A 16151-nucleotide genomic window follows, 5' to 3' on the forward strand; every position below is an offset into this window, starting at 1 on the left:
CTTCTTAGTGTAGAGAGCCATAAATAAACAATTTGATCTGTAAATCCTATCAGATCCAGCTATAACTGATGATTATAACCAATTTATAACTTCTTTCGTTATTCAAAGTTTTCCTGTGTAATAAATCATGTTAATTTAAAGAAAGATGTGAATTATGAAAGGAATCAAAAGAGGAATCTCAGATTTTTATCTTAGAGAACCCATTCCAGTCTCGTACCCGATTGTAGGGAGAAAAGGTCAATACACTCTGCTGGTCTGTATTGATCTTTTGATGGGGTCCAGATAAGAATATCTATTTGAGATTCTAATTTCTCTTAATGGCTTCCCACATCTTAGGGAACAGCATCTCTGCTGGACTCACTAGGATCACTTTTTGATGGACAGCAGCCATCTTCTTCCATCTTCACCCACTGGCTCAACTGGATGGTACTATATATTATTCTCTTCAGCTGATATGGTAATATATTGTTTTCAGCTAAAGAAACAATCAAAGTCTTTGAATCCATTGAGGTAGGAGCTGTTTAGCTTCTCTCTGGTTCCAATAATTCTTCTTGGCTCAAAAGCCCTTTCCCTCATTATGACAGTCCACATTGTCTTAGGGTCATCAGTTGCAATTTAGTTGGTTATACTTCCCAAACTCTTTGAAGCATTTTAGACAGATGTGTTACTAGTTAGTCATTTAGTCAATAAACACTTAAGTGCAAGACTTCTGGGCCATCTGAGCAACAAGATGGTGGACTAGACATTTTCTCTGATCCCATGACCTCTCAGACATCTCCAAAACAAAAATGATGCACCAAAGATAAAGCAACATCAGCTGCCTCTGTGGTCTAAGATACTCAGAATCTAAAAAAGGTAAACAAACAAACCTAAAACCCAGGAACTCACACTCACTGACCTTGAACTCACTTGGTACCCTTCCCCAAAATCTCATTTTGCTGGCAGTGAGGCTATACTAGCAGATCCAAGGACACAACAGAGGCTTACATCAAAATCCACACTTGTATCATGGTAACCCTCATTCTTTCCAGTGCCACAGAGACCTGGGTTTCAGGAAATCTGCTCAGGCTTTGACAACCAGCTTGTTCATGGCCCTTCAGGAGCAAAAGCCTGCTGCTGGACTGCAATCCAGAAGCACCAGCAGTACAAAGATCTGATCTGCTGGTGCAGGAGAAAGCAGGCTCTGCCATTGCTGGACTAGAGATCTGAGGAACAGAGGGGGTGGGATAAGTTACCAAGATAGGACATCAGGTGTTGGAGTCGGGGAGGGCTCTGAAGCACTCTGCTAAGCCTGATGGAAAGAGCACAGCACCTAGCTGAAGCCTGTTCTGACCACCTAAAAGTCAGGGGGAGCAGACACCTAGGCTGGTAAATTGTAGATTGTCAAACATGGAGGAGGCTGAAATGCTTTGAGATATAGCTCCCAAGGAAGCCACAGTCAAAGGGGAAGGAGTCAGGAAGTGAATAATAAGGAAAATAAGACAGAAAAAAACCCCAAAAGCAACAAAGATATCAAGAAGAAGAAATCTCAAAGACCTTAAATATAAACAGACAAATTGTCAGGAAAGAAGGGAGGGAAGGAAGGAAGGAAGGAGAGATGGAGGGAGGAAGGAAAGAGAGAGAGAGAGAGAGAGAGAGAGAAAGAAAGGAAGGAAGGAAGGAAGGAAGGAAGAAAGAAAGAAAGAAAGAAAGGAAGGAAGGAAGGAAGGAAGAAAGAAAGAAAGAAAGAAAGAAAGAAAGAAAGAAAGAAAGAAAGAGGAAAGAAAAAGATCCAATTTTTTTTTATTCAGAGATATTTTATTTTCCAAATTACACATAATAATTTTCAACATAGCTCATCAGCTCAGGGAGTGGGGAGGGAAGAGAAGGAAAGAACATGAATCATGTAACCAGGGAAAAATATTCTGTTAATTAATTAATTAAAAATAATTTTTAACATACATTTTCAGAAATTATAAGATCCAAATGGTCTCCCTCCCTCCCCTCCCTCCCCTTCTTGGAGATGGTAAGTAATTTGATCTGGATTATACATGATTAAAGGATCCAACATTTGATGACCCTGCAGAATATGAGAACATGGGTCTGTTCCTGAGTGGTTTAAAAAAGAAATGAGATTCATAAGAACAGAACTTGTGTTCTATACAGCAAAATGGTGGACAAAATAGAAAATTTTGAATATGCAATGGCAAATATGACCAAAGAAACAAAAGGATGAATAATAGATTGGAAATGTAAATATACAGAATTGAAGAGCAACCTAGAAGAAAAGTAAAAATATTAAAAGATAATTTGTTCACTTTGCAAGCAAATATATTGAATTCAAAAATAGGATGTACAGATAACCATGGGATTATAGGTCTCCCAGAAGAACACAACAAGGCAAAAAAAACCTTAACAGTATAATGTAGGAAATAACAGAAGAAAACTGCCCAGAATTTCTGAACATAAAAAATGAAATTCCAAAGAATTTACAGATCACCTCCTTAAAAAAAAAAAAAACCTCAGAGTTTCAAACTCTAAGTCATATGGCAATTAAATTAAACAATTCAATTATAAAACAACTTTTGCAATCCATCAGGAGAAAGACCTTCAACTACAAAGGAAAAGTTATTTTAATAAAGCAAGACTATTCTGCACTCACTAGAAGAGGAGGAAGGAGTGGAATGTGTTCTGAAGAGCACCAGATCTCAGGATGCAGTCTGAGGCAGCTTACTCTACACATCTGAGCTTAACCATTAAAGAACCAAAGATGGATATTCGAAAATAAAGAAGAGTTTGCAAAGTTTTTAGAAAGAAAACCAGAAATGAAGAGAGTATTTGCTTCTGGACAGAAGATTCCAAACAAAAGAAATGCAGGAGGAGTGAATAAAGGCAGGGCCAGGAACAATAAGAGAAGGACGAATGAGAGAGCAGGAGAAGCTTTCTTTTTAAATGTCCACAGGGAAACAGGGGTGAAGGTAGAAATCTGATAGATATTTGAGAATAGTGAAAAGGTGGACAGGGGACTTAATGGGCAGAACCTGGCAAAAAAACCCTCTACATATAGGTGAATGTTTCTTTTGGGGGACTACATTACAACATAGGAGGAGGCATTAAACCAGAAGAGGAGAAAGGGAGTTAGAGGGTAGTCAGTGATGCACTGGAGTTGAGTCAAGGGCTAGCGATAAGGAGAAGGTGATATCTCTGGTCTCAGAAAGAGAAGAACTTATGGGGGAGTATGTGAGGAGGAGAGAGGAAAGACTGAAAATGGGGAAGGGTAAGAAAAGAGGCCTTATTTTGGAGGTGAGAGGGTATTCCACTGATGAATGCTCTTATGAGTAAAGAGGGATAGTAAATGAAGAGAGATAGGGATAGATCTTGATCAATGACATATGTAAAACCCAGTGGAATTGCGCTTCAGCTATGAGGGGGGGAGGGGGAGGGAAGGGAAAGAACAGGAATCTTGTAATCATGGGAAAATATTCTAAATTAACTAATTAAATAAAATTTCCCAAACAAACAAACAAATGAATAAATAAAAAGAGAGATGGGGACTTCATACTGAATGAGGCCCAAGGGATTTGTTACTTAAAAATTCTACTTGTTCTAAGTGGTTGGAAGCAATTGGAACCTCTGGGGGAACACCAGGAGGAGTTCTCCAGGCAAATGCAGAATAAAAAAATCAACCAGAGAGGGTAAAGATAAATTATGGGTTGCATAATTGGGGACTTAGTGGAGGAGAGGGCCCATGGTGGGATAGGGTCCTCTCTGACACCTGCAATAATTGTCATTATTCTGAAACTGAGGCACAACAGAAAAGGGGAAGGCAAGGGAAGGGAAGGAAACTGGGTTTACAACCAAGAATCACCTATGTATCAAAACTGACTATATTCTTTCAGGAGAAAAGATGGTCATTTAATAAAATAGAAGATTTCCAAGCATTACTGAAGAAAAGACCAGACTTAAACAGAAAATTTGATGTTCAAATACAAAATTTGAAAGAAGCATAAAAAACAGTAAATGAGAAAGAGAAATTTTTAAGGGCCTTAGTAAGGTCAAATTGTTTATATTTCTAAATGGAAAGATATTCATAACTCTTAAAATGTTTTTTATTATTATCATAATAGACAGAAGAAGTATACATAGAATGAGGGTGTGGTAGTAAGCTGTTTAAAATGATATGTAAAATTAGAATTGGGCAAGTGGAAACTAATGAATCCATGAGACACCAAGAAATAATTGAACAAAGTCAAAAGAATGGAAAAAAAGAGAAGAAAATGTGAAATATCTCATTGGAAACTAAGAATTATCAGACTATCTGAAAGCCATGATATATAAAAAAGAACTTAGATGTCATCTTTCAAGAAATCATCAAAGAAAACTGCCCTGATATTCTTGAACCAGAGAGTAAAATAGAAATGTAAGGAATCCACCAATCATCTCCTGAAAGAGATCCCAAAAGGATAACTCCAAGGAATGTTACAACCAAATTCCAGAACTCCCATGTCAAAGAGAAAATATCACAAGTAGCCAAAAAGACACAATTCAAATATCATGGAGCCACAGGCAGGATAACACAAGATTTAGCACCTTATACATTAATGGGTTAGAGGGCTTGGAATATGATTTTCTGTAGGACAAAGGAGCTAGGACTTCAACCAAGAATCACTTACCCAGCAAAACTGAACATAATCTTTCAGGAGAAAAATTGGATATTCAGTGAAAGAGAGGATGTTCAGTCATTCCTGATGAAAAGACCAGAGCTGAATTGAAAATTTTATTCTCAAATACAAGACTCAATGGAAGCATAAAAACATAAACAGGAAAGAGAAATCAAATCCAAAGCCATTCAGCAAAGTTTAACTGTGTACATCCCTACATGGGAAGAAGATTCTTATAACTTCTAAGAACCTGATCATTATTAGGGCAGTTAGGAGTATACATGGGCAGAGGGTGAAGTTGTGAAAGGATAATATCTAAAAATCAAAATAAAATTGTGGCATGAGAAAGAGGAATACATTGGGAAGAGGGGAAGGGAAAAATAGAATGGGGTAAATTATCACACACGAAAGAGACATAAAAGAGCTTTTACATTGAAGAGGAAGATGGAAGAGGTGGGAGGGAAGTGCTTAAACCTTACTCTCATTGGAACTAGCTCAAAGAGGGAAGAACATATCAATCAGTTGGGTATAGGAAGCTATCTTACCCTTCAGGAAAGTAGGAAGGAAGGGAGGTGAGAGAGGGGGCTTCTAGAAAAGGTGATGTAGTGGTAAAAAGCTAAACACTTTTGAGGGTGGACCTAATGAAGGGAGAGAGAAGAGGATAAATAAGTGGGGAAATAGGATGGATAGGGGGCAGCTGGGTGGCTCAGTGGATTGAGAGCCAGGCCTAAAGATGGGAGGTTCTGGGTTCAAATCTGGCCTCAGTCACTTCCTAGCTATGTGACCCTGTGCAAGTCACTTGACCCCCATGGCCCACCCTTACCACTCTTTCTGCCTTGGAACCAAAATAGTATTGACTCCAAGACAGAAGGTAAAGGTTTAAAAAAAAGAAAAAAGAAATAGGATGGATGATGGTAAAAAAAAAATTGTTTTTTTACAAGTCTCTCTAACAAAGGCCTCACTTTTCAATACAAAGAGGAAATGAGCCAACTGTATAAGAATACAAGTCATTCCCATTCAAAAAATGCCCTAAATCATTATTAATTAGAAAAAAAGGCAAATTAAAACAACTCTGAGGTACCATCCCACAACTATCAGGTTGGCTATTAAGACAGAAAAGTAAACTGACAAAATTTCGGGAGGATGTGGGAAAACTGAGACAGGAACACGCTGCTGGGGGAACTGTGAACCAATTCAACCATTCTGAAGAACAATTTGGATCCACGCCCAAAAGGCTATAAAACACTTACCTACCCTTTAACCCAGCAGTACTGTTACTAGGTTTGTGTCCCAAAGAGATAAAAGAGAAAAAGAGGAAGGACCTCTGTGTACAAAATATCTAAAGTTCTTTTGGTGGGGGGGAAGAATTGGAAAGTGAGGCGATATTCATCGGTTGGGGAATGGCTAGGTTAGAGTATATGATCGTAATGGAACACTATTGGGCTATAAGAAATGACAAGCAGGAAGAACTCAGAAAATCCTGGAAAGATTTACAAGAACCGAAGCAGAGTGAAATGAGCAGAATCAGGAGAAAAACGCACATCGTGATGGCGATAGTGTTCCACGAACGGCTGTGAGTAACGCGGCCACTCTCAGCAGTGTAACGATCCAAAACAGACCCCAAAGACTCATGACAAAAAAGGCCATTTGCTTCCAGAGAAAGAACTGCTGGAGTCAGGACCCAGACCAGAGGACACTTTTTTCACTTTCTTAATTATTTTCTGTCTGAGTTTCCTACCACAAAAGGATTAACATGGACAATCGTTTTACACGATGGCGCGTGTAAAATCCACGTCAGATTCTTACCATCTTGGTAGGTGGGGAAGGAAGAGAGAGAGAGAATTGGAGACTCAAAATTCTTTTTAAAATGTTGGAAATGATTTTTACCCATAATTGGGGGAAATAAAGTAAAATTTAAGTTTGACCAAGTGCTTGTTATATATACACCAGGCACTGGGGCCACACAGGAAGGCCCCAAACAGTCCCTGCCCTCAAGGAGCTCAGAATCTAACGGAAGAGGCGACTGTACAAGCAAGTCATATATAGGATAAACTGGAAAAGATCAACAGAAGAAAGGTTAGGGAGGATCAGGCGGGGGGTTTAAAAGAATCCAGGGAGGCCAGTGGGTGGGAAGGAGTCAGGAGGGCCAATGAGGCATATGAGAGCGCTGAGGTAAACAGGATTAAGTGACTTGCCCACAGTCATGCTGCCAGTGAGGGTCATTCTGACTCTAGGCCTGGCATCCTGTCCATCACACCGCCCAAGTCTCCCTCAGAAATGCCGTCATCGTTGTTCAGGGGACTTGGCCGGAGAAACTGTCCGCAGCCGGAGGAACACAAAACTGGCTTTTCCATTGGATCCTGGAGGTAGTCGACGGCCCCTAATTTGCCCAGGACGGCCTTGTGGCGGGCGCATCCCCCGGGGGCCCCTGGTGCGAGGAGCTGGGAGTCTGTAGCAGAGAGCGAGCGTGTCGGAGAGGGGGACTCGGGCTCTGGCGAGAGCTTGGTCGTGGGGGACGAAAGAGCGAAGGGTGGGAGCCTGGAGGGCGAGGAGGATGGTGGGCCCCGGGCGGCCCCAGAGAAGTCCGGAAGGGAGACGTTGGGGGGCAAAGAGAACCGAGTTTGGTTTTAGGTATTTGGCGTTTCCAGATTTCCACGGGACGCCGGTACAAGATATCTGGTGGGAGGAAGAGACTGGAGGTCTGAGGAGAGGTCAGGCCTGGACAAACAGATCCGAGAAGCCTCAGCCCAGAGGTGGTCATCAAATCCCGGGAGCCGGCGAGATGCCAGCCAAGCCATCTAGAGGGAGGAGAAAAGAGGGCCCAGGACGGAGCCCCAAGAGCTGCCTCTGGCCAGAGGGCAGGAAGTGGAGGAAGAAGCCACAAAGGAGACAGAGAAGATGGAGGAGAATAGCCTGGGGGGGCCTCAGAAACCTCCGAGGAGAGAGGACGATCCGGGACTCTAGGGAGGCCCAGAAGGAAGTCTTGGGTCTAGTGGAAGGTGCTCTTCCGAAGCGATGGAGCTTCTGGAATCCCCCCGCCTTGGGTGCACCTCCAGGCTTGGTGTCTGTAGGTGCCCCCCACCCCGGCCTCCCAGCGTGCTCCCCCTGACGCACACGCGTGACATGGAAAGGACGCGGCGGCGAGCTGGATGGAGGGCAGAAGAGACGAGGTTCGCTCCCTCTTCTCGGGGCTCCCGTCTGAGGCGGGGAATGTGTCCGTGCGGTTTTCCTAGACCTCCAGCGAAGGACATGGGCCGAGCACTTGGGGAGCTCCGGGAGAGCCGGAGAGCCCGAGCCGGGAGGCCCTGGACAAGTCACTTCACCCCCAGGGCCTAGCCCTGACCGCTCTTCTGCCTTGGAGCCGACACTCACTATTGAATCCAAGACGGAAACCTGATAAGCTGGAGGCATCCCGGGCCGACGGAGGGCTGGACATCCGGGGCCGACGGAGGGCTGGACACCCGGGGCCGAGGGGCCGAGGCATCCCATGCCATGCATTGTTCTTTATCCATGCAGGCAAAATCTGTGGAGGGAGTCGGATGGAAATTGGACTTCAAGTGGAATGAGGCATTTTCACATGAGCTCGTGTGCCTGCCCTTCTGGTGTTAAAGGCACGGAGGACGCCTGGGCTGGAGGAGACTCTGGGGACACGCTGTGAGCACTTGGAGGTCTCCCCCAGGGCAGCTCGGGGGCATGCAGAGAGCATCAGGGCCTGGAGTCAGGAAGACCCAAGTTCAAATCCAGCCCCAACATTCCCTGGCTGGGTGACCCCTAAGACAAGTCCTTTTGCCCCATTTTTTCCTTAGTTTCCTCATCTGGAAAATGAGCTGGAGAAGGAAATGACCAACTTTTTTTTTTTTTAACCCTCCCCTTCCGTCTTGGAGTCAGTACTGTGTGTTGGTTCCAAGGCAGAAGAGTGGTCAGGGTGGGCAATGGGGGTCAAGTGACTTGCCCAGGGTCACGCAGTGGCTGAGGCCAGGTTTGAACCTAGGACCTCCCGTCCCTAGGCATGGCTCTCACTCCACTGAGCTACCCAGCTGCCCCAGAAATGACCAACTATTTTAGCATCTCTGGCAAGAAAACTCCAGAAGGGGTCACAAAAAGTTGTGCAGGACTGAAATGCTGAACGACATTCAGAGGAGGGATGGGATTGGTTCTGTTTAGCCCCAGAGTCAGGAGCCGGCGGGGCGGGGGACGTACAAGGGGCAAATCTGGGTTCGGTTCTGAGATCTTCCTGCCAATTAGAACTGTCCAAAAGTGGACCTGGGGGGGGGGGAGCAAAATGGAGACGCCGTGCCGAGTCCTCCCCCTCCCTGGAGGTTTTCAAGTTGAGGCTGAAAGGCTCCTTGGTAGGTATGTCGGAGCGGGGATTCCTCGTGGTGTGGGTGGGACCAGAGGCTGCCGGAACTTTCCGACTCATAAATTCCATGCCTGTGAGTCTAGGGTCTGGATGGCCTGCCCTTCCCCCTCGAGGGGCCGACAGTCAAATGTGGGGATTCTACGACTTGGGAAGGAGGGTCAAATCTCCCTTTTCCCTGCCCAAGAAGGGAAAGGAGGCCCTTTCTCTGGGCCTCAGTTTTCCTCTCTGTAAAACAGGAGCAGATAAACCCTGCCCGTCCGACCCTCAAATGAGGGTGGAGATCAACGGGATGATAACTTCGGAAATCGATCCTGGCCGCAAGCGCGATGGACGGACCATTGCCCGGCCCTGGCCCCGGAACACCGGCCGGGGGGAGCAGGCCGCTCTAGGGGACAGGGCGAGACCTCCCCGCCTGCCCTCCGGCCTCCTCATCACCACAATCATCTCTCCCTGCTGGCTTGTTCCTCCCTGGTTTGTGGCTGGAGATGGGAGGCCGCCGGGGTCTCAAGTCCGTCCCACTCCCTCATTTTACAGAAGAAGGAACCGAGGGAGGGAGGGAGGGAGGGAGTTACCCAGCACGGGGCGCCCAGAAGAGCCCGAAACAGAGCGGTCTGTCAGCAGCAGGCGGCTCGCCCGATGGCCCAGACCACTGAGCCACACCGTCCATTAGAACAGCAGCGGCCCCACGTTCTAAGCCCGTTTAGAAACACGCTGGAGATGCAGGCAGGTCCCAAAGGCCGCCGAGCATCCCTGCCGGGCTGCGAGACCTCAGGGAGCCGCCTGCTTCCCTGGAGACAGCCGGCCAACCTTCGAAGCAGGCAGCTGGGCCAAAGCAAGACTTGGCTTTTGCAAAGGATCCCTGGGCCCGCCGGACATTCTCTTGAGGTGGGGAGCTTTGAATACCAGAGAGACAGACAGACAGAGAGACAGACAGAGACAGAGAGACAGAGACAGAGAGAGAGACAGAGACAGAGAGACAGAGACAGAGAGACAAAGACAGAGAGAGAGACAGACAGAGACAGAGACAGAGAGACAGAGAGAGACAGAAAGAAAGAGACAGACAGACAGAGACAGAGACAGAGAGACAGAGGCAGAGGCAGAGACAAAGAGACAGAGAGAGACAGAGACAAAGAGACAGATAGACAGAGAGAGACAGAGACAAAGAGACAGATAGACAGAGAGAGACAGAGACAAAGAGACAGACAGACAGACAGAGGCAGAGACAGAGGCAGAGAGAGAGACAGAGAGAGGCAGAGACGGAGAAACGGCATCTTGGAATTCTCTGAGCTCCTTTCGCAGGGGGGAGACTGTCTTGCTAGAGGAAACCCTCCTCCCCCAGGCCAGGATAGGAGGGGAGGGAAGGAGGCCGGGCCGGGAGTCGAGGGCACCCCAGAGGAGGGCCGGGCCGGATCAGAAGGGGTCGAGGCCACACCACCTCGCGGTGAATCAGACTCCTCAAGCCCAGGGCCGCCTCCCTTGACCTCCTCCCCACAGGCCCGTCTTTCCAAACCCAATAATGATGCTGGCCAGGCCTTCCGCCCCCTCTGCTCCTCCAGTCCAGCCGGCTCCTGCCAGCCCCTCCCTGGGGGACTCCAGGTAACAGGCCTGAGCGGCTCCTCCCACCCCCCCCAGAGGACGAGCAGCTCCCCGAGACCAGGAGGACTGGAATGACTTGAGTGCCTCCTTCCCCGAGGCACAAACAAACCTGCCTGGCGCTCTCTCTGCCAGCGGTAATAACAGGGCAAAAGGAACGGGCCCCGCCTGGCACTCCGGAAGAAGAGGGAGGATCAGCCTCGCACACACAAGGCCCGACAAGAAAACATGTCGCCCAGGCCTCGCCACCTGTAGCCGCTTCATGGACTGTCCCCCAGCCGGCCCTGGAAGGCCGGGCTCTGGCCGCAGTCCCGCCACCCTCAGCCTGCCCGGGATTTCTTGCCCCTTCCCTGAAGGACTTCCCTGAAACAACCCCACACGTTCCCGAGCTCACGCGCCAGGCGTCGGGGGCAGCCGCTGTGCTGGGCCACAAATGGACGCGGCAGGACTTGTGCTCTCTGGGGGCTTCCAGGCCTCGGGGGGAGCAGCCTGGCTTTCCCCCAAGCCCTGTGTACATCCCCTGGAACGCCCATGACAGAGCACCGAGAGAGGAGTGAGCCCAGGCCAGGCGGGGCCCACCTTGGGAGCAGCCCCCGCAGCAGCAGAGACCAAAGAGAGAGAGAATTAGGAGAACCGGGTGGGACATGGAGCACAGAGGAAAGAGAAGAGGTCCAGAGACCTGCAAGGAAGGGGCAGCTAGGTGGTTCTGTGGATAGAGTCGGGCCTGGAGACAGAGCAGGTCCCAGGTTCAAATCTGGTCTAAGAACTTCCTAGCTGGGTGACCCTGGGCAAGTCACTTAACACCAGTTCCCTAGCCCTTACTGCTCTTCTCTGCCTCGGAATCAATACTTAATCACTTCTAATATGGAAGGTAGGTGTTTTAATGAAGAGTAATAACAAAGCTAAGGGAATTGGGCAAAGAGGAACCCATGAAAGAATCCACCTGCCCTGAACAGGAATCCTCTATCTTTGGCTTCCCCAACAAGCGATTGTCCAATTAAACTCAACAGACATCTATTTAGGCTTCAGCTGAGACCCGTGACAGGGAGGCCTCCCCAGGGGAATCTTCTACCCTGTAGCAGCCTTCATAGGCAAGGAGATGTTCTGATCTAAAGCCCCGGCTAGCCCTGATCTGGCCTCTGGGGCCAAGAAGAGGAAGGCCAAGCCCTCCCCCCCACAAGAAGCCACGCTCGTGCTCCCCCCTTCCCCACCTCTCTTCTCCAAGAACTCCCCAGACCCTGCCACTAAACCTCCTTGACCTCCCTTCCCAATTCCCTCGCCATGCTGATTGCCATCCATGGGACACTCTTGCCAGCCCTGTTATTAGTCTCGCCTTGAATCATCGTGTGCCCCATTTCTGGAGCTTGTGACTGTCAACAAGATGCTTTCCTCACCAATGGCATGTGAGGCATGCAAGCGCCATTATTCTCATCTGGCAGCTGAGGACACTGAGGCCCAGAAAGGGGAGCTGACCCGACCAAGGTCACACAGCTAGTGAAGCTTGGGTTCCACCACTTCTGGTGGAGATCCTCGAGAAAGCCGCGGAGGAACCATGAATGGGATCAGAGAGGAGATTCTCTTCCATAGTTGGACACCATCGGATGGGGGCGCTTGAGCCAAACCATCAACCGGTCACTTCCACACGTCCAAGGGATTCTGATGAGAACAACCCATTCTTTCTCCTCCCAGGCTGGTGGCCCTTGAGCTCTCCAAAGGACTGTGGATGGGGCTGGAGTTGGAAGAGGTGGTGAATTCTTGCAGCTACGTAGAAGCCATGGAGCTTGACATCGGTGCCTGGCAAAGTTCTAGAATACGCCACTAAAGGGAGGGCTCTGGAGCGTTCAGAAAGGGAGAAGGCAGCGCAGGGGGTTCATCAAAAACGAGTCACGTCAAGGGGGCAGCTGGGTAGCTCAGTGGATTGAGAGCTAGGCCTAGAGACGGGAGGTCCTAGGTTCAAATCCGGCCTCAGACACTTCCCAGCTGTGTGACCCTGGGCAAGTCACTTGACTCCCATTGCCTACCCTTACCACTCTTCCACCTATCAGTCAATACACAGAAGTTAAGGGTTTAAAATTAAAAATAAATAAATAAATAAAAAACAAAAAAAAAAACAAAAAAAAACAAGTCACGTCAAATGAATTACATTTCCTGTTCCAACAGGTCGGGGGACCTGGATCTCCACCAAGCAGTTCTAAAGTCTCACGACGACCCCCTGGACCAGAGCGCTACGACCCGTCAGATAGTACAGTCTGGTGGTTTCGGGGCTCGTTACGTGGCTTCTCCAGACCGTATGGCTCTCTTCACTCATCTGGAAGGCTGTCAGATGGAAGAGGGATGAGCCCTGTTTTGCTTGGCCCTACAGGGCAAAACCAAGATCAATGGGTGGCACACTTCGGCAGCTCAGTAGAAGGAAGAACACTGTCACCATTCAAACTGTCTAAAGTGGGGAGCTTCCCATCAGTGGGGATGTCCGAGTGTGGGCCGAGTAGCCATTTCTCAGGAATGCTGGCCTCGATGCTCTCCGAGGGACCCCGGGGCTTGGTTTTTCTGGAAACCCCAGTGACCGCCAGTGTTCTTTTGACCGTAGCCTCAAAGAAGAGCCGGCTAAGGTCAACACTGCCTCATTTGGGGCAGGGTCTCCTCTAGGGACACACACCAGAACTCCCCAAGCAGGAACCCCAAGAGGCCACGTCTGTGATCCCTGCCCCCTACCCATGGCTTGTTTACTGCTCTCTTTGGAAAGGGCTTGGGGGCTGAGGTGGGTGGGGTGAAGATGCCACAGCCTGTCATCTGTCATCAGTGGAACCAGGAGAGGCCAAGCTGTCACTCTGGTTAGGTGGGTCCCCACCCTGCACAAGGCAGGGGGGGAGTCATGGCTTCTGAGTGGTGGAGACAAACATGGGGGTGAATCACCGAGCCCTGCCATTCCACCTCTCATCCCTAGCTGGTTGGCAGCTACTTCACTCAGCGGAGGATGACTCTGACAACCCAATTCTGATTTGCTTCCATCGCAGAGTCGAATGTCCCCCAGGGGTCGCCCTGGCTGCTGCCTTGGTCTTTCTGGGCCGGCCTCAGACTCCTCCTCTTCTCTACCTCCCTTTCAGAGGGTCCCCTTTTTTGCCCTTGGCACAGATAAAGGGTTCTTCCTCGTCCTTCCTCCATTCCTCTCTGGCTTCTCCCTGCCCCTCCTTTGGTCCAGCTTCTCTTTCCAGCCAGCTTTTGACTCTCCCTTTCCTCTCCTTCCTTTCCACTCCCATCTCTCTCTGCCATGGCGGCTACCTTTGCCTTTGTTTATACCAAAAATTCACCCGATGCCACAGAGTGCCTGGAAAGGGAACAGATGCTGGCCTGGGAGGGTTTAATTTAGGCCCACCAGAGCCAAGGACAGACTGTGGGGGCCTGAGAGATGGGAAGGCAGAAGCCTTATCCTGGCCCTCTCTGAACTCCCTCTGCTCTATCTCCCTCTTGCTGGTGCTGACATGTCCTGAACTGAACGCTCCGTTCAAGGTGTGGCCACACTTGGCGGGCAGAAAGCGGTCCTACTGTGCGCAAGCACCGGCCAAGGGCTCTGGCCCTGGTGCCAGCCATCTCTGTTGGCTCTCCCCACTGCGTCCCTCCATGACTCTCTGGGTCCCCGAGTTTTCCCATCTCCTGCCTCTTCCTGAACCCCACCCATGGTGGTTTTTTCTAACCTGAATCTCTTTCGAAATCTCCTGCCCAAGGGGTTTTCCAACACCTCCCAGTGTTGAATCAACCTGCTGTTTACTGCACTCTGGGAACATGCATCCAGATCTAAGCTCTGAGGACACACCCCACCAGAGATACGGAGGACACTGCAGGCATCTGCAAGAACATCTACTCTCGGGGGCTGCCCACAGAGGTGGGAGGGCCCATCCCAGGAAATTCGGGAAAGGGATCTCTCCTCCCCCCACCCCAATCCTTTGTTTTCCTTCCCTGGGAGACCAGCCACAGCTAGATCCTAGGACTGTCAGTTGTCCATCTGTTTGAAATCTTCTCTCAACATCCTATGGGACAGAACCTTGCTAATACATGGGGTGGAAATAATAGGCCAAATCACCTTCCTAAGTTCAAATTCAGCCTCGGACCCTTACAAGCTGTGTGACCCTGGGCAAGTCACTTAACTGTGTTTGCCTCAGTATCCTCGTCTGGAAAATGAGCTGGAGAAGGAGATGGCAAATTGTTCAAATATCTTTGCCAAAAAAAAAAAAAAAAAGCTCAAATGGGGTCATGAAGTCTGACATGAGTGAACAACTATTTAGGGGCAGCGAGGTGGCTCCGGGGCAAAATGCCAGGTCTAGAGGCAGGAAGTCTTGGGTTCAGACACTTCCTAGCTGTGTGATCCTGAGCAAGTCACTTACTGCCACCCCATCCCTTGCCCCTTGCCACTCTTTTGCCTTAGAACTCATACTCAATTCTATGACAGAAGGTAAGGAGTTAAAAAAAAAAATAACAGGCCAAAGAAGCGAAGAGAGACGGTCAGTCAGTCAGTCAATAAACCTTTCTTAGGCATGTACAATACGGCAGACCCTTTGCTAAATGAACAGAGGCGCAGAGCAGCCCACGTCCTCAAGGAGCACCCAGTGGAACCGCCCAGGAAGCTACAGACAGGATAAAATGGAAATGATCAGCAGAGGCAGCAGAAGGCACTGGCTTTGTGGGGGGTTGGAAACGTCTTCCTGTAGAAGGGGGGGGCTTTACCTGGGACCCAAAGGGAGGCAGAGATGGAGAGGGGGAAAAGCTGGGAGCTGAGAGAGGGAGCTGTGAGAGCAAGAGCCGAGGGGCTGCCTCACTGCATCCAAGAGTCGGGGGGCTCTCCGACAGGGGCAGATCGGGGCCGGGTGGCTATTAGGATCCCTGACCCACTTCTAACTGCCGGGAGGCCACGGAGAACTGACTCAGCGTCTCTGCGTTCCGAATGAAAATGGTGAAGCAGCCTGGTCGGACAGCCTGTGACCACCAACACAGCTTCTTTATACGAAGTCAAAGAGCCTCTCGTCTTAGATCCGCCACAATGGTCCAACCAACTGACGTGCCCACCTCGAAGATTAACTACTTATTACAAGCCACGCAGTAAAGAGGAAAGAACCCTGGATCCAGTCACGTCAAGGTCTGAATTCCAGGCCCGACGTGTGGGTCATCGTGTCCTTGGCCAAGTCCCTTCCCCGTCCAGGCTTTGTTTCCTCTCTGTGAAATGAGAGGTCGGGCTGGGTGGCCTTTAGGGCCTCTTCAAACTGTTTCTAAGATGCAAGAGGTCCCTCCACACCTAGGAAGACCTTCTCCCCGCCACCACGGCGGCTCAGGTTGGGACAGGAAGAAAACAGAGTCCAGGTCCCCGTTAGCTGCCGATACTACTGGCCCAGAGCTGGCCTAATCTGCCCTCTCCTCCTCGTTAGAACCAGAGGAAGGCGGCACTGGGGCCTGGCAACAAGGTGAGGCCCTCCGTTGGCACAGGGGGCCGCCCTTGCCTCAAGGTCCTGGCTTGATGGCGACCAAGTGGAGAGAGGGAGGCCAGGAGGGAGGGAAGAGAGAGGCCTCCT

This window comes from Gracilinanus agilis, chromosome 6 (assembly GCF_016433145.1).
Source record: "Gracilinanus agilis isolate LMUSP501 chromosome 6, AgileGrace, whole genome shotgun sequence".
Taxonomy (NCBI): domain Eukaryota; kingdom Metazoa; phylum Chordata; class Mammalia; order Didelphimorphia; family Didelphidae; genus Gracilinanus; species Gracilinanus agilis.